The sequence below is a fragment of the Tursiops truncatus genome, chromosome 6, assembly GCF_011762595.2.
Source record: "Tursiops truncatus isolate mTurTru1 chromosome 6, mTurTru1.mat.Y, whole genome shotgun sequence".
NCBI lineage: Eukaryota > Metazoa > Chordata > Mammalia > Artiodactyla > Delphinidae > Tursiops > Tursiops truncatus.
Genome location: NC_047039.1, coordinates 108412356 through 108428052, shown reverse-complemented (window position 1 = coordinate 108428052; position 15697 = coordinate 108412356). Strand labels below are relative to the sequence as shown.

At 48.1% G+C, this 15697-nt stretch overlaps 1 protein-coding gene across 2 annotated transcripts in view; it reads left to right on the top strand.

Moving 5' to 3' along the window:
* Positions 1 to 7435: 7435 nt before the first annotated feature.
* The window catches only part of ZER1 (zyg-11 related cell cycle regulator), a 30497-nt gene continuing 22235 nt past the window's right edge, over positions 7436 to 15697 (top strand). The window contains exon 1 of one of the 2 annotated variants that reach the window (XM_033858778.2): positions 7436 to 7770. The gene's annotated coding sequence lies outside the window, so the exon portion shown is untranslated. The remainder of the gene's footprint in view (positions 7771 to 15697) is intronic. The other variant, XM_033858777.2, reaches the window with a different exon arrangement.

The window sequence follows — 15697 nt, the reverse complement described above, 5'->3', positions numbered from 1 at the left end:
AACTGTCCTTTTTTTTTTTTTCCAGAAGGGAAATTTTATTTTATTTATTTTATGTTTGGCTGCGTTGGGTCTTCATTGCTGCGCTCAGCCAGCTGGGCTGCTCTTTGTTGCAGTGCCCGGGCTTCTCCTTGCAGTGGCTTCTCCTTTCGTGGAGCACACGCTCTAGGTGCTCGGCATCAGTAGTTGTGGCGTGCAGGCTTCAGTAGTTGTTGCTCGCGGGCTCTAGAGCGCAGGCTCAGTAGTTGTGGCGCACGGGCTTAGTTGCTAGGCGGCATGTGGGATCTTCCCAGATTGGGGATCAAACCCTTCTCCCCTGCATTGGCAGGCAGATTTTCTTTTTTTAAATAAATTCATTTATTTATTTTTGGCTGTGTTGGGTCTTTGTTGCTGCGCACGGGCTTTTTAGCTGCGGCAAGCGGGGGCTACTTTTCATTGCAGTGCTTTCTTTTGTTGCAGAGCACAGGCTCTAGGAGCGCGGGCTTCAGTAGTTGCAGCACATAGGCTCAGTAGTTGTGGCTCACGGGCTCTGGAGTACAGGCTCAGTAGTTGTGGCACACGGGCTTAGTTGCTCCGCAGCACGTGGGATTTTCCCGGACCAGGGCTCGAACCAGTGTCCCCTGCATTGGCAGGTGGATTCTCAACCACTGCACCACCAGGGAACTCCTGTCCTTACTTTTTAAATTTCTCCACAGATCGGTGAAAAGTTTGTCACTGGACTGTATAATCTCGAAAGCCCCTCCAGCTCTCAGCTGCTGCCCACCAGGATTTCATTACTCCATGGAGCAAGCACAGGGAGACCTGTTCCTTTATTCACTCATCCCACAATTTCTGCTCCCACTATGTGCTAGGTACTGTGATAAATGTTTCATCAGAATACAAAGATTATGTTCCTTTGCATGAAATGTAAGAAATGAATAAATGTTGACTTAATTGCACAATAGGACAGGAATTTTTTCCAGGTTAAAAAAAAAAATACCACCAGCCCTTTGAAAGATTGATTAGAAAGACAGGGAAAAACACAAACAACGTGTTAAGAAAAAAAGACAGTTAGCTATCATTTGGAAAAAAATAAAGGTCTGTTCTTATCTGACATCTGACAGGAAAGTAAATTCTGAATGAATTAAAGCTCTGCAAGGGAAAAATCCTATGGGATTAGAACAAAAATATATAGAAAAATGTTTAGAATCTTGGAGAAGGAAGACATAAGGCCCAGAAGCCATGAAATATAAGACAGATATATAACTACCTAAAATTTTCAGTCTCTAAATGGTAAAGGAAAAGACAAGCATCAACAGGGGAAAATATATGTACCCTTTATGATAAAGGGTTAATCTCCCGAATGTATAGAGAGTTCTTAAATCAACAAGAAAAAGACAAACACCCCAAGAAGAAGAAGAAAAAAAAAAGCATTCAGTCATTCAAGAAATGTATTGAGTGCCTACGACATGCCAGATATGTCCTAGGTATTGGGAATTTAGTAGTGAATAAAAGACAAAAATCTCTGCCTTCGAAGCACTGACATTTTAGTGAGGGGAGTTAGACATTAAATAAGGTAAATAAGTAAACTAAATGGTACATCAGATGGTGATAAATTCCGACAGGGGAAAATAAAACAGGAGTGGGCAGCGGGAGGGGCTGCAATTTTACATAGGGGGTCAGGAAAACTGCTCTGAGGTGATGTCTAAGCAAACACCTGAAGGAGGTAAGACAGCAACGCTTATAAGCAGGCACTTCAAAGAAGAAATGAGACTTCTCTCGTGGTGCAGTGGGTAAGAAGCCGCCTGCCAATGCAGGGGACACGGGTTTGAGCCCTGGTCCGGGAAGATCCCCCATGCAGCGGAGCAACTAAACCTGTGCGCCACAACTACTGAGCCTGCGCTGTAGAGCCCACGAGCCACAACTACTGAGCCTGCGTGCCACAACTACTGAAGCCTGCGTGCCTAGAGTCTGTGCTCCACGACAAGAGAAGCCACTGCAATGAGAAGCCCGCGCACCGCAACGAAGAGTAGCCCCCGCTCGTCACAACTAGAGAAAGCCCGCGTGCAGCAACGCAGACCTGCAGCCAAAAATAAATAAATAAATAAATTTATTTTTTAAAAAAAGAAGAAATAAAAATGTCTCGCTAGAACCTGAAATAACAATAAATTGGACTAATACTCAGAGGAATATGAATTGAACAACCATAGTGTGCCTCTTGGTCTGGGAAAAGTCATCAGTATTTATTGCACCTACCATCACTAGGTTGTAGAGAAACAAACTTCTCTCAAACAGCTTTAAAGAGAGTTAACCTGTAAAGACTTTTCACAGAGCAATTTGACAAGCACTAATAAAAATTTTTTAACTTTATATATTGAAATATTATAGGTGCTCCTCAGTGGTTTCTTTTTTATTTTTCTTCTTTTTTTTTTTTTTGGCTGTGCTGCGCGGCTTGCGGGATCTTAGTTCCCCAATCAAGGATTGAACTCGGGTCCTCAGCAGTGAAAGCATGGAGTCCTAACCCCTGGACCAGCAGGGAATTCCGCTGGTTTCATTTTTTTTTTTTGCGGTACGCGGGCCTCTCACTATTGTGGCCTCTCCCGTTGCGGAGCACAGACTCCGGACGCGCAGGCTCAGCAACCATGGCGCACGGGCCCACCCACTCCGCGGCATGCGGGATCTTCCCGGACCGGGGCACGAACCCGTGTCCCCTGCATCGGCAGGCAGACTCTCAACCACTGCGCCACCAGGGAAGCCCCCTATTATTTATTTTTAATTGCTTTTCTTGATCTCGTATCCAGAAATCTTGCTAAACTCAATCATTAGTTTGAGGACTTCCCTGCCGCGGAGCAACTAAGCCTGTGCGCCACTAGTGCTGAGCCTGCGCTCTAGAGCCCGCGTGCCACAATTACTGAAGCCCGAGCGCCTAGAGCCTGTGCTCTGCAATAAAGAGAAGCCACTGCAATGAGAAGCCTAAGCACGGCAAATTTATAAAAAAACAAACAAAAAAAATGAATTCAGTTTATTCTGTATTTATTCTGTTGAAAATTCTGTTAAAATTTTTGCATCTATATTCACAAGGGATATTGGTCTATAGTTTTATATTCTTGTCATGTCTTTGTCTATCTTTGGTATCAGGGTAATGATGGCCTCATAAAATGAGTAGGAATGTCTTCCCTCCCCTTCAATTTTATGGAAGTTGTGTAGAACTGGTATTATTTGGTATATTTACCCCTTAAGTGTCTGGTAGAATTTATGAGAGATGTTTTTTAATTTTTTTAAAATTTATTTTATTGAAGTGTAGTTGATTTCTGGTGTACACCAAAGTGATTCAGTTACATATATATATATATATATATATATATATATATATATATATACATATACATTCTTTTTCATATTCTTTTTTACAGTGACAATCTTTTTTTTTTTTTCCGGTACCCGGGCCTCTCACTGTTGTGGCCTCTCCCGTTGTGGAGCACAGGCTCCGGACGTGCAGGCTCGGCGGCCATGGCTCACGGGCTCAGCCGCTCCACGGCATGTGGGATCTTCCCAGACCGGGGCACGAACCTGTGTCCCCTGCATTGGCAGGCGGACTCTCAACCACTGTGCCACCAGGGAAGCCCTCATACTCTTTTTTTAATGTTTATTTTTTATTTAATTTTTCTTATTAGTCATCCATTTTATACACATCAGTGTATACATGTCAATCCCAATCGCCCAATTCATCCCAGCACCACCTCCACCCCCCCGCCGCTTTCCCCCCTTGGTGTCCATACATTTGTTCTCTACATCTGTGTCTCAATTTCTGCTCTTCAAACCGGTTCATCTGTACCATTTTCTAGGTTCCACATATATGCGTTAATATATGATATTTGATTTTCTTTCTGACTTACTTCACTCTGTATGACATTCTCTAGATCCATCCACATCTCTACAAATGACCCAATTTTGTTCCTTTTTATGGCTGAGTAATATTCCATTGTATATATGTACCACTTCTTCTTTATCCATTCATCTGTCGATGGGCATTTAGGTTGCTTCCATGTCCTGGCTATTGTAAACAGTGCTGCAATGAACATTGGGGTGCATGTGTATTTTTGAATTATGGTTTTCTCTGGGTATATGCCCAGTAGTGGGATTGCTGGATCATATGGTAATTTTGCTTTTAGTTTTATAAGGAACCTCCAGACTGTTCTCCACAGTGGCTGTATCAATTTACATGCCCACCAACAGTGCAAGAGGGTTCCCTTTTCTCCACACCCTCTCCAGCATTTGTTGCTTGTAGATTTTCTGATGATGCCCATTCTAACTGGTTTGAGGTGATACCTCATTGTAGTTTTGATTTGCATTTCTCTAGTAATTAGTGATGTTGAACAGCTTTTCATGTGCTTCTTGGCCATCTGTATGTCTTCTTTGGAGAAATGTCTATTTAGGTCTTCTACCTAAATTTGTCAACCAAATTCCACCAATAAGAAGATTGTGCAATTACTGGAATACAATGCAACCATTCTAAAGAATTAAACAGGATTATATGATCTGACATAAAAAGTGATAAAAATATGTCCCAGAACAATTTGTATAGAATGATCCTATTTATGTTGTTAAATCCATCTTGCATCATGAGTTTACATATACATGTTTATAAATGCATTTTTAACACCTTTATTGGGATATAATTCACATACCGTTTTTTTTTTCTTTTTCTTTTTTTTTTGGTCTTCATTGCTGCATGCTGGCTTTCTCTAGTTGTGCTGAGCGGGGGCTACTCTTTGTTGTGATGCGTGGGCTTCTCATTGCAGTGGCTTCCCTTGTTGGGGAGCATGGGCTCTAGGCATGCGGGCTCAGTAGTTGTGGCTCACAGGCTCTAGAGCACAGGCTCAGTAGTTGTGGTGCACGGGCTTAGTTGCTCCACAGAATGTGGAATCTTCCCGGACCAGGGCTCAAACCTGTGTTCCCTGCATTGGCAGGCAGATTCTTAACCACTGCGACACCAGGCAAGCCCCGCATATACAATACATTTAGAGCATACATTTAAAGTGAACAATTCACTGTTTCTCAGAATATCCACAGAGCTGTACATATACTACTATCATCCATCAACCATGCAATGATCATCACCATCTAATTTTAGATCATTTTCATCACCCCAAAAAGAAACCCTGTACCCATTAGCAGTAATTCCTTTTTCCCCCACCCCCTCAGCCCTAGGCAACCACTAATCTACTTTCTGTCTCTATAGATTTGTGTATTCTGGACATAGGAATATAATCATAAATGTATCATCTTTTGTGACTGGTATCTTTCATCTACCATGTTTCCAAGTCCCATGCATATTGTAGCATGTATCACTACTTCATTCCTTTTTCTCACCAAATAATATTCCATCGTATGACTATATTATTCCATATCATATTCATTCACCAGTTGAAGGACATTTGGGTTATTTCTACTTCTTGTCTATTATGAATAATGGTGCTGTGAAAATTTTCTCTTGGGTATATACTTAGAAGTGGAATTGCAAGGTTATATGATAACTCTATGTTTAACTTTATTGAAGAACTGCCAAACTGTTTTCCAAAGCTGCTGCACCATTTTAAGTTCCCATCAGCAACGTAGGAGGGTTCCCAGTTCTCCACATCCTGGCCAATACTTGTTATTGTCTATCTCTTTGATTGTATCCATCCTAGGATATGAAGTTGTATCTCTTTGAGGTTTTGATTTACATTTTCCTGATGACTAATGATGTCGAGTATAATTTCGTGTGCTTCTTGGCCATTTGCGTATCTTCTTTGGAGAAATGTCTAGTCAGCTCTTTTGCCTATTTTACATTAGGTTACTTGTCTTTTTATTATTTAGTCATAAATTCTTTATATAGTCTGGATTACTAGTTCTTTACCAGATATGTGATTTGCAAATATCTTCTCCCATTCTGTGAGTTGTGTTTTCACTTTCTTGATGGTGCCCTTTGAAGCACAAAAGTTTCTAATTTTTTTTTTTTTTTTTTTTTGCGGTACGCAGGCCTCTCACTGTTGTGGGCTCTCCCGTTGCGGAGCACAGGCTCCGGACACGCAGGCTCAGCGGCCATGTCTCACGGGCCCAGCCGCTCCGCGGCATGTGGGATCTTCCCGGACCGGGGCACGAACCCGTGTCCCCTGCATTGGCAGGCGGACTCTCAACCACTGCGCCACCAGAGAAGCCCGAAAGTTTTTAATTTTGATGAAATCCAGTTTGTCTATTTTTTTCTCTTGTGCTTATGCTTTTGGTGTCATACCTAAGAAACCATTGCCTAACCCTAAATCACAAAGACTTATGCCTTTATTTTCTCCTAAGAATTTTATAGTTTTAGCTCTTGCATGCATATTTTTAAACGACTAAGGGGATACTCACCAAACTGTTAAAGAGTGGTGCCCCCTGGGGAAGGGAATGAAATTGGGGTTAGGTTAGGGTTTGAATGGGACTTTTCATTTTTTCCACCCTATATTTCTGTAATGTTTAGATTTTTTATTTAAACAAGAACATCTTGTTTTGAGAATTCAAAATCAAAAGGCTTTTTAAAGGATTCAAAATTGCACAAACATGCTTACACATAGTTAAAGACTAAAAGATACTGTGCAGAACGAAAACATCCACAAAAGTGGTTATTAGGAGGGTCGTGTCAAGAAAGGGTTCGTCAAGAAAACAGCATCTAAACTGAGACCAGAAGGACGAGGATACAGATGGGAGCAAGAAAAGTGTTTAGTAGGGAAGAAATTATTTGAGCCTATGTAAGAGAAGAGGATCATTAAAAGAACCAAAATTGCTTTAAACTGTCTGAATTGGAGAATGAAAGCGTGGGGGGGGGGGCAAATAAGGGAAGAGGGTGGGGAGAGAGACGGGGGACAGATCATCCTTGTCTACCATAAGGGTTATAAGCAGCGGGGTGCTGTGATCAGATTTATTGGTTTTGGAAAATTCACTGTCGAACTGTGGAGAGAATGAGGGGAGGGAGCCGGGAGTTCTGTTAGGAGGCTGTTGCAGAAATCCAAAGGAGAAATGATGGTGGACAGAGTCGGGCACTACTGGCGGAGGAGGGGAGGGGCTGGTTTGAGAGACCCTTAGGACTTGGCGACTGGAAGAGGAGCTAAGGGAAACGCAGGGGCCAAGGCCGACTCCCCATTTCCCAGGTGACAGCCGCGTTGCCTGGAGGGCGCATTAACTAGCTGGACAAGTAGCAGCGCGTTTCGGGGGGAAGATGGTGACCGCTTTTGGACGCGTGGGTGCGAGCTACCTGCGGATAAGCCAGGGATAGATGTTCAATAGGGCGCTGGATGTAGGGGCTGGCGCTGGAGGCATGTCCGTGCTGACGAGGAAGGTGGAGTCAGTCCGCCCTTAATCATTCCCTGGACTCCGGGAAACCGCAAGGCAGAGCGGGCCCGGAAGCCGGTGTCACCGAGCGGGTCCTCCCCAGCTCCCCCAGCCCAGAGAGAGCCCGTGAGAAGCGCGCTGAGGACTGGGGTGGGGACCAACCGCTCCCTCCTCCACCCGCAGACCCAACCGGTGTCCGGGAGAAGAGCCGCCGCGGGGCTCCGGAACCTTCGGCCGCCGCCGCCCTCGTTCGCCGCGGGACCCGTCGGGGGAACCCGTTAGCTGTTGCTAAGGGGCGGCCCCGGAAGTGACGCGCCCCGGGTTTGTTGACAGCGGAGGCGGCGGCAGCTGCAGGCTGCGAGCCGTAGGAGCCGGATCGGGGGAGGGGCCGGGCCCCGGAGCCAGCACCCGGCGTCCCTCAGCCCCGCCCGCCGCCCTAAGGGCAAGGTAATGGCCACGGAGTCCCCCCGGCGCGACCCCCATCTCGCCCCCGGCTCCTGTCCGTGGGATCCCAAGCTCCACCCCTCCGACCCTCGTCTTCCGCAGACCCCGGCCCTAGCCCGACTAGATCCCATGCCTCCCCAGCATCTCCCGGGCCGCATCCTCCGCTCCTCCTCGCCGAGGAAGCATCCCGTCCGCTCCCGGGGCCAAGGGATATCTCTGCGTCCTCCCCCCTTCCCTTCTTGCCTCCGGTGCCTCACCATCGCCGCTGCAACCATTTGCAAAGGTCCATCTCGGCCAGTGGTGGGAGGACTCCCTTCTCTACCTCTGCTGCCAGGTCTGAGAAACATGCCTTTAAAAGTGAGCACCCTTCCTCCAGAAAGCAAATGACGCCCTGTCTCATGCCCCTACAAAATGGGGGATAGATGCAGGGCTGAAAGAGGCAGCCTCTGCCCCTCCTACCTGTTGGATGAGCTTAAGTTTCCCCAAAGCAGTGCTTGAAAGCTCAGGGATGACAAGGCGCGGGGAAATCCAACAGGGTGGCAAAGGGATGGGGTGGTAGCAAACCTAAGGGCCAAGGGAGCCTGATAGGTGGGTTGAAAGTGAAACTGACTGCTGGCTGCTATAGCTCTGTGGGTGGAACTTGACTTGGCTGCTTTTTGGCCCAAGGAGTCCAAGACTTCCAGTCTTTGTGCCTGTCAGCACATTTGATTTTTAAATCAGAGGGGGAATGCCTGATGCCTCCATGGAAAAATCACCCCATATGATCTTTCCTACAGAATGTTTCTCTTCAGGGTTCAAACTGGTTAGAATGAGCATTGAGGACAGCTTTGAAAAGGGTCACAGGAGAGTGTACTTAGGGCAGGAGGTGGTTGCCAGTGGTGAGGGGGTCTCTCTGTTTCAGTTCACTAGTTCATTCAGCAAATCAGAAATATAGGTAAGGAGGAGAAAAATATATGTAGGGTGGAGAAAAATAGAGCAGGAAGGGCCACGGTAAGGGCCAGAGAGTGGAGTTGCCCTTTTTATAGAGGGTGGTCAGAGAAGGGCTCTAATAAGGTGATATCTGAGCAAAGACCTGAAGGGAGGGAGGGAGCAAGGCATGCAGCAAGCGCAAAGGTCCTGAGGTAGTATATCTGATGATTTTAAAAACCAGCAGGAGGACAATAGGGCTGGAGCAGAGTGAAGGAGAGGAAGAGTGGTTGACAAGGAAATCAGAGAAGAGTAGGGGCCAGATATTGGTGGGGAGGATATCAGGGGCTGTTCATGTGATGCAGGGTCACAGGGTGTCTAATGGGGCACCCTTTCAGAACTGTATTAATTTGAAGTGTCTGGTGTTCAGAGAAAATATGTTCTAGATGACAAATGGACATTGTGCTCTGGCCTGGCATTGTAAGTACCCTTTCTCCACCTTTATAATGGCCACTGATGGAATAAATTTTAAAAGGACAGTCACAGAACACTGTAGTTAAATCTGGTCATGCCACTTACTTTTTGGTTGTGAGAACTTGGGCGAGTCAAGCAGCCAAGTCAAGTACCACCCACAGAGCTATAGTAGCCAGCAGTCAGTTTCACTTTCAACTCACCTTTTCCCACCTCAACGTCCGCATCTGTAAAATAGGGTTGTTGGGCTAAATGAGAGGTCATGCACTGAAGCGCTTAGTGCATCATTTAGCCCATATTAAATCCTCAGGACATTGCAGGTATGCCGATGGCAATGACAATGGTGAGGAAATATTTGCATGTGTCTACCTCAAAGCCTTTCTTTTTAGCACCAGCTGATGATGTCACCAGCTGTTGGCTGCCTCCCTGAACTAGTAGAATTTTGGAGAACAGCGGGGGAGACAAAGTGGAAACTTGCTGTCACCCCTCAGTGGGAACAGTGGTTGCACATCACTGTCATGGTGGCTTGGTCCTGTCTTTTTTCACACCAGTGGAAGGTTATGGGGGCTTTTTTTTTTTTAAAGAGCAAGCAAATCCCTATTCTGCCATATAATATAGGCTAAATGGTGGTGTTGAAATAAATATGACATGGAGATGGGTTGGGAAGGGCAGTATATGTTGACTCTGTTTGTGTGGTTGGGTTGTGTGTGGCGGATTTGCTGGAGACTGTTGATCCTAGATGTGCCCAGCAGAGGCTGAGACTGCAGCATGCCTTATAGGGAGTGGAACAATGGTTGCTCTCTCTCCTCAACCCCTAAGCCTGGACTATGTCATCAGGCCTGGGTCATAAGCTGAGCAGGGCAGCTGGGCCAGTGGATTTGAAAACGAAAAGTCAAGCACACCAACGCTGAGAGCCAGGGTGCTGAAGCCGGTTGTTGTGGGTAAAAGTGCGGACTAGTCATCTGGGGAGCTGGGTTCAAGCCCGGCTCTGCTATGGTTCACTGTGTGAACTTGGGCAAGTCCTATCCCCTGTCTGTGCCTCAGTTTTCCTATCTCTACACTAACTGAAGGCTACTGGGAGGATGAAAGAACTCGGTGCATTCTAAAGCTCTCTACAAAGGTTAAAAACAGTTCTTGTTGTCATTAGCACCACCAGGATTCTGCGACTTATTTTGGGGCAGAAGGCTTCAGTACCTCAGCTGTTCTTGACCCCCGAAATGCGAGTTCAGAGACCCCTGTTGGATCATTTACTTTGAGACAAACATCCTATATCTGGTTCAATCCCTGAAGCTGATTTTCCAGCTTCAGAAATGAGCAGAAGGATCTCTCCAAGCATTATTCTTAGGAAATCACTCCATAATTATTGGTCACCACCTTCTCGCCATTATTTCATGGCATCTGCTCAGCAGCCCCATGTGGTAGGTTTGCAACCCATTGACAGATAAGGACCCTGATGAATATTGAGGCTGGTAAATATTGCCTGGGGACCTCATGGAGCTGAGGCTCCTTCACCCGCAACCAACCAGTCATGCACTCACTGTGTCATGGAGACCCCATGAGTCACACTAGGTCTCGTCCTCAGGAAGCTTCTAGTCCTGTGGTCAAAAAATGATATATGCCTGTAGAATAGTTACCGGTGATGCCCGATCATCTGTGCTCAGGGCCCAGGACCCTCCAGGTTGTAAGCAGGCAAAGGCTCATGCCGCAGAAGGGAGACCTGAGGCTTGGAGAAACAGTTCCTGCCCATAGCATAATGGTGGAGAGAGCCAGGCACTTACTGGGGGACTTGGGCACATTAATGCACATATTTGAACCATAGTTTCTTCATCTGGAAAACAGAATAGTATGTCCTTATAGGTTATTTGTGGCTTCAATGAAAACATGCATGGAAAGCTCAGAATTCTGGGTCTCAAACTAATGAATACATGTATACATACTGATAGGTACATATAGACCCTTGTACACGTACATAGTCTGTGGCCGGTCACGTCACCACTGAGTCTCAGCTGCCTCATCTGTAAGTTGTCGATTATAATTCCTGCCTCGTGTAGTTGTTGGGAGAATTAAGTGAGTTGATGCATGTGGAGTACTTAGCAGAGTCCTTGGAATACGGTGCTCAGTATGGCTGTGATCACTGTTTGACTGCCAGCCTGGAACCCAGGTATCCCCAAGGCCCTCTGCCTCCAGGTGGCACCAGTGAGGGGTGATGCGCATTCCCCCCTCATATCTTCCTAATGTAACCCACCCTGCAGATTAGTCTATGCAGGTCAGTGACCCCCCGGGATGCCCTCAGATCCTCAACTGCACCCCTGCCCCCAGGGGGCCCCTGGCACTTGCCTTGGCTCCCTTCACATCAGCCTCCCACCCCCAGTATCTGGCCTGTGATCCACTCCCTCCTGGAAAGCTTCCAGCCTCTGTAAATAGGATATTTGTTTGGGTTTTCCCCCCAGCTCCTGGGTTAATATTTCACAGGGTGGGTGCCGCTCCAAGGCTCAGAGCTTCTGGCTCCCTCAGCCAACAGAGAGGCTGGGGGTCAGGACACTGGTGGGGTCCCGTGCTCCCTCCTCTGGACCTCACATTCTCTTCCCCCTACACTGGATGGACAGAAGACTGGATAGTTTGGTGAGAAGCATGGCTTTGCTTTAGGTTTGGATTGTGTCCCACTCTTGTTACTTGTGTGATTTTATTTATTTATTTATTTTTGGCTCTGTTGGGTCTTCACTGCTGAGCGTGGGCTTTCTCTAGTTGCGGCGAGTAAGGGCTACTTTTCGTTGCGGTGTGTAGGCTTCTCATTGCGGTGGCTTCTTTCATTGCGGAGCACGGGCTCTAGGCATGCGGGCTTCAGTAGTTGTGGCACGCAGGCTCAGTAGTTGTGGCTCGTGGGCTCTAGAGCACAGGCTCAGCAGTTGTGGCACACGGGCTTAGTTGCTCCGCGGCACGTGGGATCTTCCCAGACCAGGGCTCGAACCCATGTCTCCTGCATTGGCAGGCGGATTCTTAACAACTGCACCACCAGGGAAGTCCCTAGTTGTGTGATTTTAGACAAGCCTCAGTGTCTTCGTCAGAAAACCGGGTAACAATCTCTATCTCACGGTATTTTAGTGTGATAACTCAGGCAAGAACAAACCTTTATTCTGTTACATGCCAGGCACAGGCCAGGCCCTGAGGATCCAGGAGTGTGGAAGCGGAAAGTGTTCTTGTCCTCCTGGAGCTTGTGGGCTGGGGGAGGGGTCGTTAGACAGATTGTTATATAAATGGTGAATTAGCCGCAAGCACAGGATCCTAGGCAATGTCGTCCATTGGTTAAGTTAGAGACTGTATGAAATAAACCCCTTAAGGAGCTCAGACTGGAAGCAACCAGCTTGGAGGTGGCCGCTATTTGCTCTCCACTGCTCCCCACCCCCCAGGATGTCATAGCTCATGGTGGATCCAGGCAAGAGACGGGATGGAGAAAGACACAGGGTCCTTCTTACTGTGTGCTCTTCTGTCATAATCAGAGATCCCTCCATCTCCCGTTGCCAGAATCCCAGATGGCTGGTGCCTGCCACAAGAATGAGAAACCCTAGGGGCTGGGCATGGGGTGGGTAGAGATGGCCACCTCTGGCCGGTGCCAGGCTGTAGCTGGAAGGGGCCCAAGTGGCAGGGTGCTCCGGCCCCCGGGCCTCCAGCCTTGGTGCCAAGACAGATGGCTCCTTCCTCCTCCGGCTCACGCCAGCCCCCTGCAGCGGGGTCAGCACTGCGAAAAGGTGGTTAGCAGATCTGTGCCATCTGCCCGGGTTATCTTTTGGAGGCTTTTGGTGATCTTGGCGGCTGACAAGGTGGTGTTTCTTCCACCTGGGGAGCAGGGTTAGGGCAGAGTGGCTACCTGGGTGACTGAGCTCATCCTGCAGAAAGGGCAAAGCCCCTGGCGGCTCTCTCATCCAGAGTGGTGAGGGTTCCACTGTGGCCACTGGGTGCCCAGCACTGTCCTGGGCATGGTGGGCAGGGGGAATCTGAGAGCGTGCCTTGCCTCCCAGGTTCCCTGCATGTGCTGCAACCCTACAACGTGTCAGACCCACATGGGGTGTGCAGCCCCTCGTTCAGCCAATAGTCGTGGTATTGGGCCCATAGTGCCAGTGTCCCACACCCTCTGCCCTTTCAGCCTGTGAGCATCTTATCCTTCTTCCTGGAACGCCTTTCCCTTCTCTCCCCGCCACCGGAGTGAACTATGACTCATCTTTTGGGTCGCTGCTGAGATGTCACTTCCAAGGACGCCTGCCCTGACTCCCTAGTCCAGGGCAGGTCCCCTGGCACGGGCACCCAGGGTCCCAGGTCCCACCCTCTCCTTCAGAGCACTGGACCCAGTTCCGTGGCATGGGTTTGTGTGCTTCTTAGGTGGAGATCTGTCTCGCTCCAGAGCCAGTGTGCTCCACGAGGACAAAGACCTTGTCTGGTTTCGCTCACCCGTGGACCTACAGTGCTCAATAGACACTAACCCTGGGCTAAGTACAGGGATGATGTCAGAGGAGAGAGCCCGGTTCCTGCCCTCGTGCAGCTGGCCGTCTGGCAGGGAAACTGGATAATTAAAACAGCATCAGTCCTAAATGTTAGTTGTTATGGTAGGGCCTATGGGGGCACACAGCAAGAGCACCCTGGCGGGTCAGGGAAGGCTTCCTGGAGGAAGTGACACTAAGGCCTGAGGGTGCATAGACATGAGCTGAGTCAAGAGGAGAATTCAAAGGTATTGTGGGCTGGAGTGGTTGGGAGATGCTTCCTGGAAGAGGGACATGAATGTGTTTGGGGGTTTAGGAGCAGTATTTAGAACAGAAAGTGGATGACCAAAGGTCCGAAGGTGACCTTGTGCCTCTGGCCTATTGCCAGCACAACGAAGGAGGCCAGTTCAGCGGGAGTAGGGGGTCGGGGGGTGGTGAGTAGGCCGCAGAGCTGGTCCCACTTCTGGAAGCCCCGAGTGACTGCTTGAAGAGATTGGACTTGGCAGTTTCCAGCAGGGCATGTCTCCCTGCCAGCGGTGCTCCTTCTGGGTCAAGATCTGAAAGTGAGTGCAGGCAAAGGAAGGCCATGCCCAGGGTCCAGGCAGCCTGTTTCTTGTGCTTTTCCTCGAGGGTGTCATGGCACCACTGGGGCAGCTGGCACAGTGGGCCTCGCGGCAGGAGACCCAGGCCTGAGAAGCAAGGGCCTGGAGCTGGGCAGGAACAGACCTTGCTCTAGGGCCCAGGGCAGGTGAGGCAGGAGAAAGGGATGTTGATGATGAAAGCTGCCTCTTAGTGAGCAGTTACTATGTGCCAGGCACCACGCTAAGCCCTTTCTGTATTGTTCCGTGTCCATCTGCACACAGTGTTCTCTATTTTAGAGAAGAAACTGAGGCGCAGAGGTGAAGGCACTTGCCCAAGTTCACCGGCTCTTATGCAGCAGGGCTGAGACTTGGAGCTGGGTCGGCCTGGCTCCAGAGCTCTTAGAGCACGGTCACCAGTGAGTGGTGCTGCCGGAATTGAGAGCTGGCCACTGCAAAGGGCACAGCGTTCTGTGGCGCCCACTCGGTTTCCTGAGCATCTGGAAGGCTCACATGTGGACTAGGAGGCTCCAAGAAGCCAGGGGCAAACTGAGCTCCTGCATAACCCTCCACGAGATGAGGTGCACATGCCAGTTTGGACAGAGTAGACCCTCTCTCTGAGCTTGAGTTTCCTCATCTGTAAGGTGGGCTCATAAGCACCATTTGTTGTGCACTGAGTCATCTCAAGCTTGAGATGAGGCATTTTCCCAACAGCCCTGTGAAGTGGGGATTATTGTCCCCACTTTCCAGGCGAGGAAACTGAGGTCCAGAGAGGTTAAGTAATAGACCCGTGAATTGTGGAACTGGATTGAAACATAGATCTGTCTAACCTAGAGCCTTCACTTAAAGGGAAAAAAAGCAATAGCTACTGAAGGATAATATAGATAAGGAAAGGACCACAAAGCATGAGCAGACAGTTTGATGAATTTCCACAGGTGTAAACACCTGTCCCAGCCCTCCCAGAGGCCCCCCTGTCACTTTCTAATTACTGCCTCCCTGCAAAGGTAATCACCACCCTTACTTCTAACACCATAGATTCATTTTGCCTATTTTTTCCCCTTTCTGATGTAAACTCTCATAGGAAAAAGGTTTGGGACTAATTCCTGACTGTCCTCAGGTCTATAAATGGTGGATTGTTTTCTATCTTGTTCACTCAACTTGAATGTGAAGGTTCAGTTTTCATTCTCTCCTAGCCACTTATTGTAGCTGAGGATGCATAGTCAGTTAGATCGTTACTTCGCTGAACCCCGAATTCCTTTTAAACGTGGACCTCTTAGGTGTCCAGGCCATTTTCTTAACTTTTTGTTGAATCGCAGTATACATTTTTAAAAGTGCACACGTCATAATATACAGCTCCCTGAATATTCACAAAGTGCACATGCCTGTATGCCCAGCACTCAGATAAGGGACTAGAAGCTTCTTAGCTCCGAACCAAACCCCCAAAGTAACCACAGTCCTGACTTCTGCCACCACAGATTAGATTTTCCTGTTTTTTTTTATTTT